The sequence below is a fragment of the Amia ocellicauda genome, chromosome 12, assembly GCF_036373705.1.
Source record: "Amia ocellicauda isolate fAmiCal2 chromosome 12, fAmiCal2.hap1, whole genome shotgun sequence".
In the NCBI taxonomy this organism is placed as follows: Eukaryota; Metazoa; Chordata; class Actinopteri; order Amiiformes; family Amiidae; genus Amia; species Amia ocellicauda.
In genome coordinates this window covers 23686794-23707652 of record NC_089861.1, presented here as the reverse complement: position 1 = coordinate 23707652, position 20859 = coordinate 23686794, and the positions used below count along the sequence as shown (strand labels likewise).

At 43.1% G+C, this 20859-nt stretch overlaps 4 non-coding genes across 4 annotated transcripts; all 4 read right to left on the bottom strand.

The window, feature by feature from the left end:
• Positions 1–3681: 3681 nt before the first annotated feature.
• Positions 3682–3788, bottom strand: LOC136765432 (U6 spliceosomal RNA). Its single transcript, XR_010821625.1, has one exon. It is a non-coding gene; the product is annotated as a U6 spliceosomal RNA (small nuclear RNA).
• Positions 3789–11722: 7934 nt separating this feature from the next.
• Positions 11723–11829, bottom strand: LOC136765420 (U6 spliceosomal RNA). Its single transcript, XR_010821613.1, has one exon. It is a non-coding gene; the product is annotated as a U6 spliceosomal RNA (small nuclear RNA).
• Positions 11830–16237: 4408 nt separating this feature from the next.
• Positions 16238–16344, bottom strand: LOC136765409 (U6 spliceosomal RNA). Its single transcript, XR_010821602.1, has one exon. It is a non-coding gene; the product is annotated as a U6 spliceosomal RNA (small nuclear RNA).
• Positions 16345–20752: 4408 nt separating this feature from the next.
• Positions 20753–20859, bottom strand: LOC136765397 (U6 spliceosomal RNA). The gene has a single exon (XR_010821591.1). It is a non-coding gene; the product is annotated as a U6 spliceosomal RNA (small nuclear RNA).

The window sequence follows — 20859 nt, the reverse complement described above, 5'->3', positions numbered from 1 at the left end:
TGGCTGCAGTACTGTCAAATGACCACCAGACGGCACCACCAGTAAACTCTATAGAGATATAAAGAACCACTAAGCTGTGCTACAGTCCCAGGCAGCTCAGCAATCCCCACATCAGTATTGTGGACTATTATACTGATATTGAACATGCAGTTGATTATATATTCGGTAACGTTGTTTTAATAAAATAATAAAACAATAAACACTGCTTTCACAAATTCCTTTCTTCCAGTCAGTGGCTGCAGTAACAAGCCACAACCACCAGAGCCACGCTACACTGCTATATACTTACGACAGGCGCAGGCTGATCAAATTACATACGTCTTATTCAGTTTTAGGGCACTGGTTCAGTCCTGTAATTCAGGCAGGGATTCCCAAACATCTTCTCCCCAAAAAGAAACGTTGCCAACCAGATTCTGCCTGAGGACCCCCACCTATAAAACATGCTGCAGCTGCCTCATTACACTAGGTTAATAATAGGAGTGAACAGAGAACCTATTAAAACCTCATTCTTTGCTGGCAAGTTCAGATTCACAGAAGAGTTCGACTCACCCCTCATGAGATGGATGGGCCTGAACGTTCATGCACAACTGATCAACACGTGGTTTGAGCCGGCTCAGGGACGATCGCATGTCATGCTCTACATGTAGATGTGCTCCCTGCTTCGTTTGGAGTACTTTCGGTGTACAAAAGCCTGCCTCATATAGGTAGGTTGTGGCAAAGAGCGAGAGGCATCAGATGGCTTTTTCTCCCAGCAGTGGAAATTCATCCCTCACAGATCTCCAAGACTCGGACGGGGGCACGGCAATATATTTGACTTTCAAATCCACCTGGTTAGAGATTTCACTTCATTCCTCTAGTGCCCTCAGGTGCAGATCACCTTTTGTAGATTCAAACGGATTTCTGATACAGTTCACATGAGCATTGGCCAGCTCTATGAAGTCATCTTTGAAATACTCTTTCAAATGTGTCAGATTCCCTGAAGAAGAGGCAAGATATTGTTCACTGTGATGCTGGATATGGGAAGAAAATTGGTTTGATAAAGTCACAATACAAGTAATAATCATAAACTTACCTGACTCCTGATGGGTGGTTTTTCACTTTATTTTCGATTCTGCCTCTTCCAGCACGTTTTGGACCTATTATAATGATTGTAACAGAGGTTGCAGGAGAGCATAGGTACTTCTTACATACATACTATGCACCAATCTTGCTGTTAATGGTAAAGCAAAGTGCAACAGCAAATTATATATCAGAAATAAATAACCCTGAAACTGGAACTAAACACGTATAAAACAGAGTGAAGTATGAAGTATGAAATGCAATGTGCCAACAGTCCTGACGTTTTCACTGATATAGTGACATGTCACAGCAAGGTCGGAGATGCATGTGTCAGATGTCAGTGATGCATAGGGGATGGCCTGCAAATTAGATTAAATCTATTAGGTTCTATTTTCAAGTATAATTTCATCCAAATGAACAATACACCCAATAGACATTTATACTCACAGTTAACTCTGTGTGATGCTTTTTCTTCCTCAAAGCGCAACATGTTCAGATTCTTCACAATTTGTCTGTAATATTCACACTGTGATATCTTGGGTCTTGCCTACATTTCAGTTCAATGCAGCTCTACACAGTCTTCTCAGCTTGACGATAACCTTCTCCTCATCTACTTTGTGGCCAGGGGGGTCCTCTGCATACTTTCGTGGGTATGTTACTTGAAAAAACCTTGTAGAGGTAGAGGCAGAGGACCCCTAAGGGACCCCTAACCCTTTCTACTATCAATAGGACTTAAAATGGTTCTGGGGACTTTCTTTTAATTCATAAAAAGCCACCCTCGCAACACTCATATTCCAATGTAAGACACTACATTGAGACATGAGGGACACCTGTTTGGGTGTCTATTCCCAGTTTCACAAATTGCTCCCCAACATAAAACTACTGTACTTTAGAAGGGGACCCTTTCTAATATCAAAGGGAGTAGGAATGGTTTGGAGACTTTCTTTTAAATATCCGAAAACAACCCTTGGAACGCTCACATTGCAATATAAGACACTACATTGTGGCATACGGGACAACAATTTGGGTGTGAAATCCCAGTTACACAAATAGTTCCCCAGCTTGAAACTATTGTAGCACTATTGTACCTTAATCCCACTATTACTTTTACAAATTCTGTTACGTTTAACAAATTGTAGAAATGTGTATAAATCATTACTATTATTGTTGTTATTAGTATTCAAGTTTAAAATTTATATTATTTACAATATGTAATACAATATTTTCAATTAAAACACAAGTTTCTGAAAGCCCAGAATAAATATTTGTCTGAATTGGATGTCTTTGTACATCATTCCACTGTTCCGGCGTTCCGGGTTTTACCCAGTCACTCTTCTGATGCCACTTTCTCAAACAAAGACAGCTTGTGACAATATGAATGAACCTCTAGCCTTGTATGACACGTGATGAAAATCATGGGTGTTTCATCGAGGCCATTTCAGATTTCTGTATAGGCGCATCAAATGTGTAGATTTCTGATCGTAAATTTAATCATAGTGTAATAAATGCAGAAAGATACTCTTGAGTGTAATCGATTGAGATTTAAAGGAACACATTTCATATCCAAAAAGTAGGTCACACAGCAAAAATGAATTAGCACATTGAACACTGTAAGCGTTTATGTTTGCTAAGAAATACATATTATTATTAATAATAATAATAATCACCTTACTATTCCACATTCTAAAATTAAAAAAAAAAGTATGAATACGAGATCTAAATACAGTTTATATACATTATAAACCACATTATCCTCAAATGTGATCACAATTCATACTACTTAGTAGCAGTGATGGGGGGGTAGTGTTACATGTTTAAATGCAAACAAAAATAAACATACCTGTGGATCCTGATGATGGCTTCTTTCTTGCCAACCTCCCATACAGGCCAGTGTTATGCAGAGCTCTTGATATGGTTGACTGGTGCACCATTACTCCACTCCCAGCCACTGAACTCTGTAGCTCCTTCAAAAGGATTGCTGGCCTCTCTGTGGGTTCTCTCACAAGTCTCCTTCTTGTTTGAGCGCTGAGTTTTGAGGGGCGGCCTTTTCTTGCCAGTGCCTGGGTGGTGTGATGCAGCTTCCACTTCCTGATTATTGATCCAACTGAGCTCACTGGATATCCAACCACTGGGATATTATTTTGTACTCATTTCCTAATCTATGTATTTGTATGACTTTATCTGTAACTTCTGTAGAATGCTGTCAATTCCACTTTGCACTGCCCCTAGTGGTCTGGACTAGGAACTTCCACTGTAACCAATTTGAAATGCAGCGTTTCGGCAAATGTCTAGTTTCTATGTATTCTGTTGTGTTGTGGGCCAGTGCTGTTGTGTTGTGAGATAATGCTGTTCTGTTGTCACTTAATGTTGCTGTGTTGTAAGTATTTCATTGTTTTGTGAAATGCAGCATTTTCAGAAATGTTTTGTGTCTGTTAATGTTGTTGCGTTGTCAGCTTTTGTTTGCTTCGCTAACACTGGGTTGTGTTCTCGAGGACCACCATACAGAAGGTCCTAAAAACATGCAGTGAACTTCCAGGGCCTTAACCTTACTCCCTACACCTGTCCCAGCCCATTGTGCAGCTGCTCTGTGTGGGGAAACAGAGGGGAACTTCACAAAAGGCCCAAAATATGGAACGCTTCACGAATTTGCGTGTCATCCTTGCGCAGGGGCCATGCTAATCTTCTCTGTATCGTTCCAATTTTAGTATATGTGCTGCCGGAGCAAGCACAAACAGTGGGGCTGCGTCACGGCTACAAATACGCCAGAACCTCCCTGCACCACCAGCTCAGGGCCTAGCGTGTGGATCGCTGCTAGACCCCGGAATACACAGTGCCACAGCCTGTCCTGCACATTGCCCCTGCCAGCCCCAACTACAGATCCTGTACTGCTCAAGCTCACTGTCCTGTACGATACCGACGCATTATTCTGGAAAACAGGACATTCTAACAGTCCTTGAGGCTGGAAAACGCTGTATTATGGGCTGTTGGCTAATGTGACAACTGCTGGCCAATCATGCAGGGCGGGTGGAGACAAGCAGAGGCAGACAGCGGCTCTCCTTCTGAGATAAGACGCGTCCTGACTCAGGGACACGGACATTCGATAGCGCGCCTCAGACACGCTCTGCTCTGCTCTGCAGGACGGCACAAGGGTTAGGCTTCGTAAATTTAATAAATGCCCGGACTTTATGCTTTAAATATGCCTAAACCTATGCCCTAGCCTTCATATATTACACTTTACTGCACACGTTCTGCTGCAGTACTGAAACATGTGCACAAGAGGGCTTTGGCAGTAATCTCTATAGAGATATAAAGACACACAGAGCCATGTTACAGACCCAGGCAGCTCAGTTCAGGAATCCCCACATCAGTATTTTTTAGTATTATTCTGAAAAAACGCTGTGATTTTACAATTTGAACATTGCTAACCCTAACCCTAACCCTACACGAAATATTACTTCACAGTATTTGGCTGCAGTACTGTCAAATGACCACCAGACGGCACCACCAGTAAACTCTATAGAGATATAAAGAACCACTAAGCTGTGCTACAGTCCCAGGCAGCTCAGCAATCCCCACATCAGTATTGTGGACTATTATACTGATATTGAACATGCAGTTGATTATATATTCGGTAACGTTGTTTTAATAAAATAATAAAACAATAAACACTGCTTTCACAAATTCCTTTCTTCCAGTCAGTGGCTGCAGTAACAAGCCACAACCACCAGAGCCACGCTACACTGCTATATACTTACGACAGGCGCAGGCTGATCAAATTACATACGTCTTATTCATTTTTAGGGCACTGGTTCAGTCCTGTAATTCAGGCAGGGATTCCCAAACATCTTCTCCCCAAAAAGAAACGTTGCCAACCAGATTCTGCCTGAGGACCCCCACCTATAAAACATGCTGCAGCTGTCTCATTACACTAGGTTAACAGAGAACCTATTAAAATACTGTTTTATTGGTGTAAGTATTTTACATTTCAAAATAAAAACAATCAATACAAATTTTAATACTTATGATTAAAATTTTAAAAGTCAATTCTTAAAATCACCAACATTTTTTAAAATCTTTGTGATTTAACAAAAACAAAATACTAAACTTCAAATAAACAAGTGCAAAAAACAAAAAAATCGTGATTAAAGCAAACTGCTACCAACATAAAAGTCAAATACATTGAAAATAACTGAAAATGCACTGGACAAAATAAAGAAACAATTAAAAAGGAAAAAATAAAAAACAAACCAAAACGGTCCAATGCATTTAAAATTAAATCCAAAACGGTCAATGTATTTGACAACAGAATAAAACAAAACTAAACCAAAAAAAACCCTAAACAATTAGTGTTTTAAAAACAAATAAATCTTTAAAAACAGTTAAAATTCATTTTTAAAAGTCGTTTTAAAAACAATCATTCATTAAAATGTTAAAAGATCTTGGACTCGGGCTACAGCAGGGGGATCTGACCGTCCCCGGAGGTGGGTCCCATCATGGGATCCTGAGCTCCCCCAGATCTTGTATATGCCAGTTCCTAAAGGCTTCCTCCTTGCCCCTCTGATGGACCTCCAGATTGACGTAGTCCCTCACAAGCACCATGCCCCTCCGCGCGATGACAATCGGGTCCAGCTCCTGCTTATTGAATAGACAGATATTCCGTCCCTCCCACAGGGCCTGCTTCACTGCGCAGACGACACGCCACCAGCACCTCAGGGTGGAAGATGTTAATCCCCTGGCTGGACCATATAAGATCTGCTGGGCGGTCACCCGCGCAGGAACGGCAAACCTGTGGAGGAACGGAGAAAACAGGAGCCAGACCCTGTAGGCGGAGGGGCACTCACTAAAGATGTGAGCCTCCGTCTCCTTCCCCAGACAACCCTTATAGGGGCAGATGTCATAAGGGGCTAGGCCCCTTCTGTGCATGAACACTCGGGTGGGGAGACACCAACTCACAGCCATCCAGGAGACATCTTTCTGCGTATTTGTGAGGCAAACATGCATAGCATTAGCCCAGATAAACCGGCAGGTTTCGGGAGTGAAATCTTCTATCCGGCTGGTCTCCTGGGTAGATCTCATCTGGCTACAGATGGTCTTATAATTCCAGGAGGCCAGCACGACTTTATGGAGGCCTACTTCAAGCGCAAAGGCTCGGAGCGCCCTGTAGAACGGCGGGGGATCCCACGAGTGCGGCCTGGTGTTGTCCATGGCGCAGAGGCCGAATGGTCTCAGGCTGCTGGCAAAGTAGAAGCGGTTCATAAAACTCACTTTCTTGCCAGCAGCCTGGATGTTCTTGACCACGTAGGCCAGCCCCTGCGCCTTTATCAGCCGCACAACGTCCGGGACCCCCCTGCCTCCATCCAGGGTACCCTTAACCATTTGCACTCTTTTCAGCCTCTCCATTTTGCTCCCCCAGACAAACCGAAATATAATCCTGGTCACTAGTTTTGCGACGACCTTGTCTGGGGGGAAGATCATTCCTACGTAGAGGAGTATCGGGAAGAGGATGGCCTTTACGACCAGCACCTTACCGGCCATCGTCAAGGTCCTTGTGCTCCAGCCGTGGATCTTTCTTTGGACTTTAGATAAAGCCTCCTCCCAGCTCCAGGTGCCCGTGTTGGTCCCGTCGATCGTGATCCCCAGAACTTTGATGGACGGCTTCACAGGGAACACGCCACGCCAGGCCACGCTCTGGAGAGGTAGACCTCGCTCTTGGCCCTATTGACAGCGGCCCCCGTCACCCTGCAGAAGCCGTCCAGCAGTTCCTCAACCCTGGCCATGGACGGCGCGTCCGTGCAGACCACGGCCACGTCATCCATATAGGCCGGGGCTTTCAGTTGCTCTCCGCCGGAACCCGGGAGATGGAAACCTGTCACCCGGACGTCCTGGCAGATCGCCTGCATGAACGGCTCCAGACAGAGGACGTACAGCAGGGCCGACAGGGGACAACCCTGTCGGACCCCCGACCTGACCGGAAATGGTTCGGTCAGGTGGCGGTTCACAAGGACCCTGCTGCTTAGACCGCTGTAGATGATCTTAACCCACTTCCTCAGGCCAAGAGCGAGACCCATCCTCTCCATAATGAGCTGCAGGTATTCGTGGCCCACTCTGTCGAAGGCTTTCTCCTGGTCCAGGCTGATTAGGACCAGGGGAAGCCCTCTCTCGTTCGAGTAGGCCACGACATCCCTGAGCAGCATGGCGTTGTCGGCCGCCTATCTCCCCCGGGCACCGCAGACCTGGTCGGGACCCACGACTTGAGGGAGTGGCCGCTGCAGACGGAGCGTCAGTGCTTTGGCCAGTATCTTGTAGACGGTGCACAGGAGGCTGACCGGCCGCCAGTTCCTCAGATCCTTTGGATCTCCCTTCTTATGAAGAAGAGAGAGGATACTCCTCTTCATAGAAGGGGCAAGTCTACCCTCTCTGTACATCGACCCCAAGACCTGAGCCAGATCTTCCTTAAGCACCTCCCAAAAGATCTTATAGAATTCAGCAGGGATCCCATCGGGACCCGGTGTCCTTCCAGAGTTAAGACTCTTTATCACCTGGGAGAGTTCAGTGGTGGTGATATCTGGATCCTCCTCCGCCTCCTCGTCCCCCTCGTTGCGGGACTACAACAGGGAAAGAAAGTGAAGGATCAGATTTTGATCCACCACCTTCTGATCATACAACTCCCTGTAGAAATCCCGCACCACTGTCTCAACAGCCTCTCTGCCCTCCACCTCCTGCCCCGAGGAGTCGATCATGGAGGACATTGCAGGCCGCCTCTCCTTCGTTTTCTTGAAGAAGAAGCGGCTGCACTTCTCGTCGTCCTCCATGATGCGGACCCTGGAAAGGACCTTGATCTTTTCTTGCTCCTCCCGATAGAGAGCGGAGAGACTCAGTTTGACCCGGGCCACCTCCTCAGCTAGGTCGAAGCCTCTGAGCTGTAAAAGACTCAGGCGCTGGAGGCGGGCGTTTAGATGGGAATATCTCGCCCGCCTCTCGCGAGCTTTCCGTTTCCCCAGCTGAATGAAGTAGCCCTTGGTCCTTTTCTTCACCATCTCCCACCACTCTATGGGAGAATCAAAAAGGTCCTTCAGGGTCCTCCACTCCTCGAGGCGTCGGCTAAAGGTCTTAGCCTCACTACAGCCCCCTTGTATTTAAGGTCGAGGCTGGCCAACCTGCCCGCCTCTATCACCCTACATTTTTTAACTTCTATGAATGGGTTTTTCAGGAGTACGGCAATCCCGTCCACTCGGGACACATTGGACCCCGACCAGAAGGAATCACCTAGGGTCCAAGTGTCCTGGAGATCTTTATATTCTTTTTGGAACGGGATGCCGCACTCCTGTAAACAGATAATATCTGCTTTCATTCCAGCCAGAGAGTTTAAAACATCGGCCCTCTTTTTCACCTCAGCGATGCTCCTCACGTTTATAGATATAATTGTTAAAGCCATAATGGCAGTGAGGGCAATTACCCGCTCCGTAACAATCATGTAAAGAATCCCTCCTCTTCCCCAATAGAGAACCTATTAAAACCTCATTCTTTGCTGGCAAGTTCAGATTCACAGAAGAGTTCGACTCACCCCTCATGAGATGGATGGGCCTGAACGTTCATGCACAACTGATCAACACGTGGTTTGAGCCGGCTCAGGGACGATCGCATGTCATGCTCTACATGTAGATGTGCTCCCTGCTTCGTTTGGAGTACTTTCGGTGTACAAAAGCCTGCCTCATATAGGTAGGTTGGGGCAAAGAGCGAGAGGCATCAGATGGCTTTTTCTCCCAGCAGTGGAAATTCATCCCTCACAGATCTCCAAGACTCGGACGGGGGCACGGCAATATATTTGACTTTCAAATCCACCTGGTTAGAGATTTCACTTCATTCCTCTAGTGCCCTCAGGTGCAGATCACCTTTTGTAGATTCAAACGGATTTCTGATACAGTTCACATGAGCATTGGCCAGCTCTATGAAGTCATCTTTGAAATACTCTTTCAAATGTGTCAGATTCCCTGAAGAAGAGGCAAGATATTGTTCACTGTGATGCTGGATATGGCAAGAAAATTGGTTCGATAAAGTCACAATACAAGTAATAATCATAAACTTACCTGACTCCTGATGGGTGGTTTTTCACTTTATTTTCGATTCTGCCTCTTCCAGCACGTTTTGGACCTATTATAATGATTGTAACAGAGGTTGCAGGAGAGCATAGGTACTTCTTACATACATACTATGCACCAATCTTGCCATTAATGGTAAAGCAAAGTGCAACAGCAAATTATATATCAGAAATAAATAACCCTGAAACTGGAACTAAACACGTATGAAATAGTGTGAAGTATGAAGTATGAAATGCAATGTGCCAACAGTCCTGACGTTTTCACTGATATAGTGACATGTCACAGCAAGGTCCGAGATGCATGTGTCAGAAGTCAGTGATGCACAGGGGATGGCCTGCAAATTAGATTGAATCTATTAGGTTCTATTTTCAAGTATAATTTCATCCAAATGAACAATACACCCAATAGACATTTATACTCACAGTTAACTCTGTGTGATGCTTTTTCTTCCTCAAAGCGCAACATGTTCAGATTCTTCACACTTTGTCTGTAAAATTCACACTGTGATATCTTGGGTCTTGCCTACATTTCAGTTCAATGCAGCTCTACACAGTCTTCTCAGCTTCACGATAACCTTCTCCTCATCTACTTTGTGGCCAGGGGGGTCCTCTGCATACTTTCGGGGGTATGTTAGTTGAAAAAACCTTGTAGAGGTAGAGGCAGAGGACCCCTAAGGGACCCCTAACCCTTTCTACTATCAATAGGACTTAAAATGGTTCTGGGGACTTTCTTTTCATTCATAAAAAGCCACCCTCGCAACGCTCATATTCCAATGTAAGACACTACATTGAGGCATGAGGGACACCTTTTTGGGTGTCTATTCCCAGTTTCACAAATTGCTGCCCAACATAAAACTACTGTACTTTAGAAGGGGACCCTTTCTAATATCAAAGGGAGTAGGAATGGTTTGGGGACTTTCTTTTAAATATCCGAAAACAACCCTTGGAACGCTCACATTGCAATATAAGACACTACATTGTGGCATACGGGACAACAATTTGGGTGTGAAATCCCAGTTACACAAATAGTTCCCCAGCGTGAAACTATTGTAGCACTATTGTACCTTAATGCCACTATTACTTTTACAAATTCTGTTACGTTTAACAAATTGTAGAAATGTGTATAAATCATTACTATTATTGTTGTTATTAGTATTCAAGTTTAAAATTTACATTATTTACAATATGTAATACAATATTTTCAATTAAAACACAAGTTTCTGAAAGCCCAGAATAAGTATTTGTCTGAATTGGACGTCTTTGTACATCATTCCACTGTTCCGGCGTTCCGGGTTTTACCCAGTCACTCTTCTGATGCCACTTTCTCAAACAAAGATGAATGAACCTCTAGCCATGTATGACACGTGATGAAAATCATGGGCGTTTCATCGAGGCCATTTCAGATTTCTGTATAGGCGCATCAAATGTGTTGATTTCTGATCGTAAATTTAATCATAGTGTAATAAATGCAGAAAGATACTCTTGAGTGTAATCGATTGAGATTTAAAGGAACACATTTCATATCCAAAAAGTAGGTCACACAGCAAAAAAGAATTAGCACATTGAACACTGTAAGCGTTTATGTTTGCTAAGAAATACATATTATTATTAATAATAATAATAATCACCATACTATTCCACATTCTAAAATAAAAAAAAAGTATGAATACGAGATCTAAATACAGTTTATATACATTATAAACCACATTATCCTCAAATGTGATCACAATTCATACTACTTAGTAGCAGTGATGGGGGGGTAGTGTTACATGTTTAAATGCAAACAAAAATAAACATACCTGCGGATCCTGATGATGGCTTCTTTCCTGCCAACCTCCCATACAGGCCAGTGTTATGCAGAGCTCTTGATATGGTTGACTGGTGCACCATTACTCCACTCCCAGCCACTGAACTCTGTAGCTCCTTCAAAAGGATTGCTGGCCTCTCTGTGGGTTCTCTCACAAGTCTCCTTCTTGTTTGAGCGCTGAGTTTTGAGGGGCGGCCTTTTCTTGCCAGTGCCTGGGTGGTGTGATGATTATTGATCCAACTGAGCTCACTGGATATCCAAACACTGGGATATTATTTTGTACTCATTTCCTAATCTATGTATTTGTATGACTTTATCTGTAACTTCTGTAGAATGCTGTCAATTCCACTTTGCACTGCCCCTAGTGGTCTGGACTAGGAACTTCCACTGTAACCAATTTGAAATGCAGCGTTTCGGCAAATGTCTAGTTTCTATGTATTCTGTTGTGTTGTGGGCCAATGCTGTTGTGTTGTGAGATAATGCTGTTCTGTTGTCACTTCATGTTGCTGTGTTGTAAGTATTTCATTGTTTTGTGAAATGCAGCATTTTCAGAAATGTTTTGTGTCTGTTAATGTTGTTGCGTTGTCAGCTTTTGTTTGCTTCGCTAAGACTGGGTTGTGTTCTCGAGGACCACCATACAGAAGGTCCTAAAAACATGCAGTGAACTTCCAGGGCCTTAACCTTACTCCCTACACCTGTCCCAGCCCATTGTGCAGCTGCTCTGTGTGGGGAAACAGAGGGGAACTTCACAAAAGGCCCAAAATATGGAACGCTTCACGAATTTGCGTGTCATCCTTGCGCAGGGGCCATGCTAATCTTCTCTGTATCGTTCCAATTTTAGTATATGTGCTGCCGGAGCAAGCACAAACGGTGGGGCTGCGTCACGGCTACAAATACGCCAGAACCTCCCTGCACCACCAGCTCAGGGCCTAGCGTGTGGATCGCTGCTAGACCCCGGAATACACAGTGCCACAGCCTGTCCTGCACATTGCCCCTGCCAGCCCCAACTACAGATCCTGTACTGCTCAAGCTCACTGTCCTGTACGATACCGACGCATTATTCTGGAAAACAGGACATTCTAACAGTCCTTGAGGCTGGAAAACGCTGTATTATGGGCTGTTGGCTAATGTGACAACTGCTGGCCAATCATGCAGGGCGGGTGGAGACAAGCAGAGGCAGACAGCGGCTCTCCTTCTGAGATAAGACGCGTCCTGACTCAGGGACACGGACATTCGATAGCGCGCCTCAGACACGCTCTGCTCTGCTCTGCTCTGCAGGACGGCACAAGGGTTAGGCTTCGTAAATTTAATAAATGCCCGGACTTTATGCTTTAAATATGCCTAAACCTATGCCCTAGCCTTCATATATTACACTTTACTGCACACGTTCTGCTGCAGTACTGAAACATGTGCACAAGAGGGCTTTGGCAGTAATCTCTATAGAGATATAAAGACACACAGAGCCATGTTACAGACCCAGGCAGCTCAGTTCAGGAATCCCCACATCAGTATTTTTTAGTATTATTCTGAAAAAACGCTGTGATTTTACAATTTGAACATTGCTAACCCTAACCCTAACCCTACACGAAATATTACTTCACAGTATTTGGCTGCAGTACTGTCAAATGACCACCAGACGGCACCACCAGTAAACTCTATAGAGATATAAAGAACCACTAAGCTGTGCTACAGTCCCAGGCAGCTCAGCAATCCCCACATCAGTATTGTGGACTATTATACTGATATTGAACATGCAGTTGATTATATAATTGGTAACGTTGTTTTAATAAAATAATAAAACAATAAACACTGCTTTCACAAATTCCTTTCTTCCAGTCAGTGGCTGCAGTAACAAGCCACAACCACCAGAGCCACGCTACACTGCTATATACTTACGACAGGCGCAGGCTGATCAAATTACATACGTCTTATTCAGTTTTAGGGCACTGGTTCAGTCCTGTAATTCAGGCAGGGATTCCCAAACATCTTCTCCCCAAAAAGAAACGTTGCCAACCAGATTCTGCCTGAGGACCCCCACCTATAAAACATGCTGCAGCTGCCTCATTACACTAGGTTAATAATAGGAGTGAACAGAGAACCTATTAAAACCTCATTCTTTGCTGGCAAGTTCAGATTCACAGAAGAGTTCGACTCACCCCTCATGAGATGGATGGGCCTGAACGTTCATGCACAACTGATCAACACGTGGTTTGAGCCGGCTCAGGGACGATCGCATGTCATGCTCTACATGTAGATGTGCTCCCTGCTTCGTTTGGAGTACTTTCGGTGTACAAAAGCCTGCCTCATATAGGTAGGTTGTGGCAAAGAGCGAGAGGCATCAGATGGCTTTTTCTCCCAGCAGTGGAAATTCATCCCTCACAGATCTCCAAGACTCGGACGGGGGCACGGCAATATATTTGACTTTCAAATCCACCTGGTTAGAGATTTCACTTCATTCCTCTAGTGCCCTCAGGTGCAGATCACCTTTTGAAGATTCAAACGGATTTCTGATACAGTTCACATGAGCATTGGCCAGCTCTATGAAGTCATCTTTGAAATACTCTTTCAAATGTGTCAGATTCCCAGAAGAAGAGGCAAGATATTGTTCACTGTGATGCTGGATATGGCAAGAAAATTGGTTCGATAAAGTCACAATACAAGTAATAATCATAAACTTACCTGACTCCTGATGGGTGGTTTTTCACTTTATTTTCGATTCTGCCTCTTCCAGCACGTTTTGGACCTATTATAATGATTGTAACAGAGGTTGCAGGAGAGCATAGGTACTTCTTACATACATACTATGCACCAATCTTGCCGTTAATGGTAAAGCAAAGTGCAACAGCAAGTTATATATCAGAAATAAATAACCCTGAAACTGGAACTAAACACGTATGAAATAGTGTGAAGTATGAAGTATGAAATGCAATGTGCCAACAGTCCTGACGTTTTCACTGATATAGTGACATGTCACAGCAAGGTCGGAGATGCATGTGTCAGAAGTCAGTGATGCATAGGGGATGGCCTGCAAATTAGATTGAATCTATTAGGTTCTATTTTCAAGTATAATTTCATCCAAATGAACAATACACCCAATAGACATTTATACTCACAGTTAACTCTGTGTGATGCTTTTTCTTCCTCAAAGCGCAACATGTTCAGATTCTTCACACTTTGTCTGTAAAATTCACACTGTGATATCTTGGGTCTTGCCTACATTTCAGTTCAATGCAGCTCTACACAGTCTTCTCAGCTTGACGATAACCTTCTCCTCATCTACTTTGTGGCCAGGGGGGTCCTCTGCATACTTTCGGGGGTATGTTACTTGAAAAAACCTTGTAGAGGTAGAGGCAGAGGACCCCTAAGGGACCCCTAACCCTTTCTACTATCAATAGGACTTAAAATGGTTCTGGGGACTTTCTTTTAATTCATAAAAAGCCACCCTCGCAACGCTCATATTCCAATGTAAGACACTACATTGAGACATGAGGGACACCTGTTTGGGTGTCTATTCCCAGTTTCACAAATTGCTCCCCAACATAAAACTACTGTACTTTAGAAGGGGACCCTTTCTAATATCAATGGGAGTAGGAATGGTTTGGGGACTTTCTTTTAAATATCCGAAAACAACCCTTGGAACGCTCACATTGCAATATAAGACACTACATTGTGGCATACGGGACAACAATTTGGGTGTGAAATCCCAGTTACACAAATAGTTCCCCAGCGTGAAACTATTGTAGCACTATTGTACCTTAATGCCACTATTACTTTTACAAATTCTGTTACGTTTAACAAATTGTAGAAATGTGTATAAATCATTACTATTATTGTTGTTATTAGTATTCAAGTTTAAAATTTATATTATTTACAATATGTAATACAATATTTTCAATTAAAACACAAGTTTCTGAAAGCCCAGAATAAGTATTTGTCTGAATTGGACGTCTTTGTACATCATTCCACTGTTCCGGCGTTCCGGGTTTTACCCAGTCACTCTTCTGATGCCACTTTCTCAAACAAAGATGAATGAACCTCTAGCCTTGTATGACACGTGATGAAAATCATGGGTGTTTCATCGAGGCCATTTCAGATTTCTGTATAGGCGCATCAAATGTGTAGATTTCTGATCGTAAATTTAATCATAGTGTAATAAATGCAGAAAGATACTCTTGAGTGTAATCGATTGAGATTTAAAGGAACACATTTCATATCCAAAAAGTAGGTCACACAGCAAAAATGAATTAGCACATTGAACACTGTAAGCGTTTATGTTTGCTAAGAAATACATATTATTATTAATAATAATAATAATCACCATACTATTCCACATTCTAAAATCAAAAAAAAAAGTATGAATACGAGATCTAAATACAGTTTATATACATTATAAACCACATTATCCTCAAATGTGATCACAATTCATACTACTTAGTAGCAGTGATGGGGGGGTAGTGTTACATGTTTAAATGCAAACAAAAATAAACATACCTGTGGATCCTGATGATGGCTTCTTTCTTGCCAACCTCCCATACAGGCCAGTGTTATGCAGAGCTCTTGATATGGTTGACTGGTGCACCATTACTCCACTCCCAGCCACTGAACTCTGTAGCTCCTTCAAAAGGATTGCTGGCCTCTCTGTGGGTTCTCTCACAAGTCTCCTTCTTGTTTGAGCGCTGAGTTTTGAGGGGCGGCCTTTTCTTGCCAGTGCCTGGGTGGTGTGATGCAGCTTCCACTTCCTGATTATTGATCCAACTGAGCTCACTGGATATCCAAACACTGGGATATTATTTTGTACTCATTTCCTAATCTATGTATTTGTATGACTTTATCTGTAACTTCTGTAGAATGCTGTCAATTCCACTTTGCACTGCCCCTAGTGGTCTGGACTAGGAACTTCCACTGTAACCAATTTGAAATGCAGCGTTTCGGCAAATGTCTAGTTTCTATGTATTCTGTTGTGTTGTGGGCCAATGCTGTTGTGTTGTGAGATAATGCTGTTCTGTTGTCACTTAATGTTGCTGTGTTGTAAGTATTTCATTGTTTTGTGAAATGCAGCATTTTCAGAAATGTTTTGTGTCTGTTAATGTTGTTGCGTTGTCAGCTTTTGTTTGCTTCGCTAACACTGGGTTGTGTTCTCGAGGACCACCATACAGAAGGTCCTAAAAACATGCAGTGAACTTCCAGGGCCTTAACCTTACTCCCTACACCTGTCCCAGCCCATTGTGCAGCTGCTCTGTGTGGGGAAACAGAGGGGAACTTCACAAAAGGCCCAAAATATGGAACGCTTCACGAATTTGCGTGTCATCCTTGCGCAGGGGCCATGCTAATCTTCTCTGTATCGTTCCAATTTTAGTATATGTGCTGCCGGAGCAAGCACAAATAGCGGGGCTGCGTCACGGCTACAAATACGCCAGAACCCCCCTGCACCACCAGCTCAGGGCCTAGCGTGTGGATCGCTGCTAGACCCCGGAATACACAGTGCCACAGCCTGTCCTGCACATTGCCCCTGCCAGCCCCAACTACAGATCCTGTACTGCTCAAGCTCACTGTCCTGTACGATACCGACGCATTATTCTGGAAAACAGGACATTCTAACAGTCCTTGAGGCTGGAAAACGCTGTATTATGGGCTGTTGGCTAATGTGACAACTGCTGGCCAATCATGCAGGGCGGGTGGAGACAAGCAGAGGCAGACAGCGGCTCTCCTTCTGAGATAAGACGCGTCCTGACTCAGGGACACGGACATTCGATAGCGCGCCTCAGACACGCTCTGCTCTGCTCTGCTCTGCAGGACGGCACAAGGGTTAGGCTTCGTAAATTTAATAAATGCCCGGACTTTATGCTTTAAATATGCCTAAACCTATGCCCTAGCCTTCATATATTACACTTTACTGCACACGTTCTGCTGCAGTACTGAAACATGTGCACAAGAGGGCTTTGGCAGTAATCTCTATAGAGATATAAAGACACACAGAGCCATGTTACAGACCCAGGCAGCTCAGTTCAGGAATCCCCACATCAGTATTTTTTAGTATTATTCTGAAAAAACGCTGTGATTTTACAATTTGAACATTGCTAACCCTAACCCTAACCCTACACGAAATATTACTTCACAGTATTTGGCTGCAGTACTGTCAAATGACCACCAGACGGCACCACCAGTAAACTCTATAGAGATATAAAGAACCACTAAGCTGTGCTACAGTCCCAGGCAGTTCAGCAATCCCCACATCAGTATTGTGGACTATTATACCGATATTGAACATGCAGTTGATTATGTATTTGGTAACGTTGTTTTAATAAAATAATAAAACAATAAACACTGCTTTCACAAATTCCTTTCTTCCAGTCAGTGGCTGCAGTAACAAGCCACAACCACCAGAGCCACTCTACACTGCTATATACTTACGACAGGCGCAGGCTGATCAAATTACATACGTCTTATTCAGTTTTAGGGCACTGGTTCAGTCCTGTAATTCAGGCACGGATTCCCAAACATCTTCTCCCCAAAAAGAAACGTTGCCAACCAGATTCTGCCTGAGGACCCCCACCTATAAAACATGCTGCAGCTGCCTCATTACACTAGGTTAATAATAGGAGTGAACAGAGAACCTATTAAAACCTCATTCTTTGCTGGCAAGTTCAGATTCACAGAAGAGTTCGACTCACCCCTCATGAGAAGGATGGGCCTGAACGTTCATGCACAACTGATCAACACGTGGTTTGAGCCAGCTCAGGGACGATCGCATGTCATGCTATACATGTAGATGTGCTCCCTGCTTCGTTTGGAGTGCTTTCGGTGTACAAAAGCCTGCCTCATATAGGTAGGTTGTGGCAAAGAGCGAGAGGCATCAGATGGCTTTTTCTCCCAGCAGTGGAAATTCATCCCACACAGATCTCCAAGACTCGGACGGGGGCACGGCAATATATTTGACTTTCAAATCCACCTGGTTAGAGATTTCACTTCATTCCTCTAGTGCCCTCAGGTGCAGATCACCTTTTGAAGATTCAAACAGATTTCTGATACAGTTCACATGAGCATTGGCCAGCTCTATGAAGTCATCTTTGAAATACTCTTTCAAATGTGTCAGATTCCCTGAAGAAGAGGCAAGATATTGTTCACTGTGATGCTCGATTTGTCAAGAAAATTGGTTCGATAAAGTCACAATACAAGTAATAATCATAAACTTACCTGACTCCTGATGGGTGGTTTTTCACTTTATTTTCGATTCTGCCTCTTCCAGCACGTTTTGGACCTATTATAATGATTGTAACAGAGGTTGCAGGAGAGCATAGGTACTTCTTACATACATACTATGCACCAATCTTGCCATTAATGGTAAAGCAAAGTGCAACAGCAAATTATATATCAGAAATAAATAACCCTGAAACTGGAACTAAACACGTATGAAATAGTGTGAAGTATGAAGTATGAAATGCAATGTGCCAACAGTCCTGACGTTTTCACTGATATAGTGACATGTCACAGCAAGGTCGGAGATGCATGTGTCAGATGTCAGTGATGCATAGGGGATGGCCTGCAAATTAGATTAAATCTATTAGGTTCTATTTTCAAGTATAATTTCATCCAAATGAACAATACACCCAATAGACATTTATACTCACAGTTAACTCTGTGTGATGCTTTTTCTTCCTCAAAGCGCAACATGTTCAGATTCTTCACAATTTGTCTGTAATATTCACACTGTGATATCTTGGGTCTTGCCTACATTTCAGTTCAATGCAGCTCTACACAGTCTTCTCAGCTTGACGATAACCTTCTCCTCATCTACTTTATGGCCAGGGGGGTCCTCTGCATACTTTCATGGGTATGTTACTTGAAAAAACCTTGTAGAGGTAGAGGCAGAGGACCCCTAAGGGACCCCTAACCCTTTCTACTATCAATAGGACTTAAAATGGTTCTGGGGACTTTCTTTTAATTCATAAAAAGCCACCCTCGCAACACTCATATTCCAATGTAAGACACTACATTGAGACATGAGGGACACCTGTTTGGGTGTCTATTCCCAGTTTCACAAATTGCTCCCCAACATAAAACTACTGTACTTTAGAAGGGGACCCTTTCTAATATCAAAGGGAATAGGAATGGTTTGGAGACTTTCTTTTAAATATCCGAAAACAACCCTTGGAACGCTCACATTGCAATATAAGACACTACATTGTGGCATACGGGACAACAATTTGGGTGTGAAATCCCAGTTACACAAATAGTTCCCCAGCTTGAAACTATTGTAGCACTATTGTACCTTAATCCCACTATTACTTTTACAAATTCTGTTACGTTTAACAAATTGTAGAAATGTGTATAAATCATTACTATTATTGTTGTTATTAGTATTCAAGTTTAAAATTTATATTATTTACAATATGTAATACAATATTTTCAATTAAAACACAAGTTTCTGAAAGCCCAGAATAAATATTTGTCTGAATTGGACGTCTTTGTACATCATTCCACTGTTCCGGCGTTCCGGGTTTTACCCAGTCACTCTTCTGATGCCACTTTCTCAAACAAAGATGAATGAACCTCTAGCCTTGTATGACACGTGATGAAAATCATGGGTGTTTCATCGAGGCCATTTCAGATTTCTGTATAGGCGCATCAAATGTGTAGATTTCTGATCGTAAATTTAATCATAGTGTAATAAATGCAGAAAGATACTCTTGAGTGTAATCGATTGAGATTTAAAGGAACACATTTCATATCCAAAAAGTAGGTCACACAGCAAAAATGAATTAGCACATTGAACACTGTAAGCGTTTATGTTTGCTAAGAAATACATATTATTATTAATAATAATAATAATCACCATACTATTCCACATTCTAAAATCAAAAAAAAAAGTATGAATACGAGATCTAAATACAGTTTATATACATTATAAACCACATTATCCTCAAATGTGATCACAATTCATACTACTTAGTAGCAGTGATGGGGGGGTAGTGTTACATGTTTAAATGCAAACAAAAATAAACATACCTGTGGATCCTGATGATGGCTTCTTTCTTGCCAACCTCCCATACAGGCCAGTGTTATGCAGAGCTCTTGATATGGTTGACTGGTGCACCATTACTCCACTCCCAGCCACTGAACTCTGTAGCTCCTTCAAAAGGATTGCTGGCCTCTCTGTGGGTTCTCTCACAAGTCTCCTTCTTGTTTGAGCGCTGAGTTTTGAGGGGCGGCCTTTTCTTGCCAGTGCCTGGGTGGTGTGATGCAGCTTCCACTTCCTGATTATTGATCCAACTGAGCTCACTGGATATCCAAACACTGGGATATTATTTTGTACTCATTTCCTAATCTATGTATTTGTATGACTTTATCTGTAACTTCTGTAGAATGCTGTCAATTCCACTTTGCACTGCCCCTAGTGGTCTGGACTAGGAACTTCCACTGTAACCAATTTGAAATGCAGCGTTTCGGCAAATGTCTAGTTTCTATGTATTCTGTTGTGTTGTGGGCCAATGCTGTTGTGTTGTGAGATAATGCTGTTCTGTTGTCACTTAATGTTGCTGTGTTGTAAGTATTTCATTGTTTTGTGAAATGCAGCATTTTCAGAAATGTTTTGTGTCTGTTAATGTTGTTGCGTTGTCAGCTTTTGTTTGCTTCGCTAAGACTGGGTTGTGTTCTCGAGGACCACCATACAGAAGGTCCTAAAAACATGCAGTGAACTTCCAGGGCCTTAACCTTACTCCCTACACCTGTCCCAGCCCATTGTGCAGCTGCTCTGTGTGGGGAAACAGAGGGGAACTTCACAAAAGGCCCAAAATATGGAACGCTTCACGAATTTGCGTGTCATCCTTGCGCAGGGGCCATGCTAATCTTCTCTGTATCGTTCCAATTTTAGTATATGTGCTGCCGGAGCAAGCAC